Raw genomic sequence first — 4,231 nt, 5'->3', positions numbered from 1 at the left:
TCACCCAGTATAATAGGTATATATGTATTAATGTATTATTATTGTTCAGCCACCACTGTCAGATTTTATAAAAACGAACCGCAGAAGTGTGTGCAATGTGTAGAGACAGCGAGGATTGTATCACAAAAATAAAATATAATATAATATACTATATAGATATAGGTGTATTTACATTTAGGTAGGTACATCGCACATGCACAGCAATATAACAAAATGTTATATAATACATTATTACAAAAACAAAAACCGGGGTATTGGTGAGTATAGCCGTATAGGTCACTGTAATGTAGGTATGTGTTAAATTTGATTTAATTCAATGATAAATCAGTGTGCGATGAAATACGATGAAAAACAATTCTGAGCGGAGACAGTCTGCTGCAGTCAGCCTATATTTCTAGTGATATATTTACCATAATATATTTATATATTTATTTTGCTTAAATAATACTTAATTTATTTTACTATTATAGTAATACGATCGATCGAATTCATTTTTGACAAACACAAATCGCATATTTTATATAATAGGACGCAGCACACGGATGTGTTGTCGCCGTCTTACAAAATATGTATAACATATAGCAAAACTGTTTTGGCTAGGAAAAGAACCGAGATGGCTACAGTCATGTCATAACTAAGAAACGAAATTTTCACCACATAAAAAGGAGAACTTTGACTGTACAATATGGTTTTTATTTTTTCGATATCAGAACTTCAAAAAAGGTATTAAAGTTTAAAAACACAAACAATAATGAATTTTGAAACAATAAGAACTTTTTTTGTACAAATGGTATCAAAAAAATAAAAATAATATTTCACAGATATAATATAATTACAGATAATTTCACAGATGTTTTGAACTATACATATTGTATATTAATTTGGAGTCTTGACTATCACTACAGCCTGAGTGGTTCTATCCCGCGAAAAACAGATTTTGCTATGTTGTAAATTTGTAAGAAGCAGACAACACATGCGGGTGTTGTTATAATTATTATAATACAAATAGGTAGGTAATTCTTTAATCATAAGCCACTCATTATTTCAAAAAATATAAATGTTTTTGAAAACATTTTTCTTCGTGGTTTCGAGTTGTTATAAAACGACGGTTCTTAGAAAAAATATATATGATCGGAGTGGAGGCGTACGCAAAATGTTGGTCCAGCTCATTTAAACTATAAATACTTATAACTCATAAGCTACTATTCCTAAATTTGATTTTTATGCATCGAAATACCCAGAAAAATATTCTGCTTCCGAAGATTAAATTAAAACTATATGTACTATAATATGTTCTCTTAAACAATTATATTATAAAACCGTTGTTTTGTAAAAAAATTTGAAACAATGTAAAAATATATTATCAAAAACATTAATACTATTTGAAATAATGAGTGGTTTATGATAAAATAATCACCTGGTATAGTTTGTATTAGATGTATATATTAATTATTAACTTAAAAGTCAATAACCGACGTACCGCGATTGTTCATGGTATAAATAGCTAGAAATTAAATTAAGTATTTTGAAAATTAAATTGTGTATAGTAAATCTGTAAATAACAATACCTACGTTGTGATTAAATGTTTCAAGTCCCATACCTACAAATAATATTCTTTAGATTCCAATAAAATAACTAAAACAATTATTTTTCGTTAAAATGTCAAAATGTAAACTTGAAATGTCTATAAAAAAAATATTAATAGATTTCTGTAATATCAACTTACGATAAACACATTAATAATTTAAATAACTGACTAAAATAGTAAACTACTGCAGGATAATAGAATATTGCGGGGGGCTTCAGTGGATGACAAAGATATATTTGTGTACCTATACACTTCTTAACGTAGTAACTCTAACAACAAATCGATGAATCCCATAAAGTAACCTAGGAGCCACTTAGTAATATCCGATATAAGTACATAGATATTGGTTTTATAATTAGTGTATACCGTTTCGTGTAAAACAAAATAAATCCACTACCTCTTACACATTAGTTATAAGCTTGTGATACTTACTGAAATTTAGTTTACATTACACAGGTTCTAGATTCTCGAACAAAATAATTTAATCTAAACATATATATGATCGCGTTGAAACATAATACTATAAGTACTAGCAACACTTTTATAGCCGTTAATGATTTATTATACGAAAAAAAGCTTTTAACATATTTTTTTTATTAATGCACTTCCAAATAAAAACATACATATTATACATGGTTTGGATGAATTTATTTTTTATATAGTTCGACCTGTTCGTACTAAGCGTTAATTTTTCAGCGTTAACAACGGAGAAGCGTTCCAAAAAAAAAAAAAAAAACAAACATTTATATAATATACTATACCTATATAAGCACTAGGTAGGCGTATTTAGTTCCTGCGTCTTATTTTGGCTACAGGTGGTGAAAGCCCATGCATTCCAAAGGATACACACAAACACACACACACAAGAAAATAATAAGCAATTCTGGCTCTGTCAAAAATACATTTTGTAACCAAAAATAATTGGCAACCAGGTGAAGTATCTCACGAAAAAAAGACATTACGGATATATAAAATTAAATCGGCAAGACAGTGAATAAAACATATATAGTATACACTGTGCGAGGTGTGACAATAGATTAGCCAATAATCATAATAATAATAGTAGTAAAAAAAAAGCCTAACAAAATTTTAGGTCTATATAATGTGTATGTACAGGTGCTTTGCAGCGATTAATAAGCAACAAATTATTGCTTGTGATTTTTTTTTTTATATAACTTATCCTAACCAATGTGCATTTTTGGTGTTTAAATAGCTTAGTTATAAGAAAATATTAAAAATATACGTTTAGTTATTTACTGCAGAATTAAATGAATAATTATCACCAAATCTTACCATAATAATATCATCCTATGCAAAGTTTAAATAAAATGATGAATTTTACTTATAAACTAATATTCGAATGTTTTTTTTATTATATAAATTGTAACATTTATAACTTTACAGCCCATACAATTTTCATCTGAAAACTTGGCACAAAAGTTAAATTATGTACATAATGTTTATTAATATACATACATATGTAGGTATATTAAACACAATTTAAAAATTATTGAACGTTTCATAAAAGATGGTTTACATTTAAATATTCTTTTACATCATTGTGAAGTTTATACAAAATATAAACAAACTGAATTTTCATAGTAAAATTTTTGTAACCGTATACATATGTACAACATAACAATACTTAAAAAATGTGGGTAAGTGGATGTCGCTCTGCTGTACAGTAGGTTACAAGTGGGTCACTGTATAATGGATAGTATTAAATTTGAATTCAATGATATAATATCACTGTATAAGAAAAACAATTCTGAGCGGAGACGGTTAGGTATACCTATTATAGGTATACTTATCTATAGTATTAAAAAAAAATTGACCTATAATAGGTATTAATAATAAATTCCAAATTAATTATATCACAATATCTATCAGGTAACGCGTTATACATCAACAACAAACCGTGGTACTATCATAGATATTAAGATATATAATAGTATACTTCAGAAGTTTCAAGTACCCACAAATAATATTATACAATCATTACAATCACAACAAAATAAATAAAATATTTATTCCAGGTTTTTTAATATGTAATTTCGTCCAAATTTGAACTTAAAGTGGCTATAAAAATAAACTGTGCTTATGTATTTCTTAGAATTTTTGGCAACAGAATTAAATATTTACGTGGAATCTTGTTTTCAATTTTCAATCCTTAGATATAAAAGTTGAACATTTTATAAATTTTTAACTACAAAATAATTATTCAATTTTAAATTTGATAAATTTTGTCAAAATTTCAACTTCAAATGCTTATAAAAAAAATTGTGCCTATGTATTTTTAATATTTTTCAACTGATATTGTAACAATATATCAGGAGCTTTGTATTAAATGTTTACACTTTTCGGCCCAACAGATAAAACTTTATTGATATTTATAGAAAAAAAAACTAAAAAAATTTAAAACTGAAAATGTCCGTAAACAGCTCAAAAAGAGTCAAAATATTTTCAAAATTGTATGGTGTATAGGAAATGCTAATATAAACATTCAGTAAAATTTTCATGTATCTACAGTTATTCGTTTTTGAATTACAACAAAATAAGAAATCGCTACATGAGAAATCGAGTGAATCCAATGTTGTAAAAATTTGAATTTCAACGATCATAAAAATTTAATTTGACTTTCT

General features: G+C 26.5%; 1 protein-coding gene across 12 annotated transcripts in view; it reads right to left on the bottom strand.

The window, feature by feature from the left end:
* LOC100574987 (rho GTPase-activating protein 21) overlaps window positions 1-4,231 on the bottom strand; it is a 74,255-nt gene that overhangs the window by 24,858 nt on the left and 45,166 nt on the right. The gene's annotated exons all lie outside the window — the stretch shown is intronic.

Source organism: Acyrthosiphon pisum, chromosome A1 (genome assembly GCF_005508785.2).
Source record: "Acyrthosiphon pisum isolate AL4f chromosome A1, pea_aphid_22Mar2018_4r6ur, whole genome shotgun sequence".
Classification (NCBI taxonomy): Eukaryota; Metazoa; Arthropoda; class Insecta; order Hemiptera; family Aphididae; genus Acyrthosiphon; species Acyrthosiphon pisum.
The sequence above is the reverse complement of the archived record's forward strand: the minus strand, read 5'-3'. Positions and strand labels throughout refer to the sequence as shown.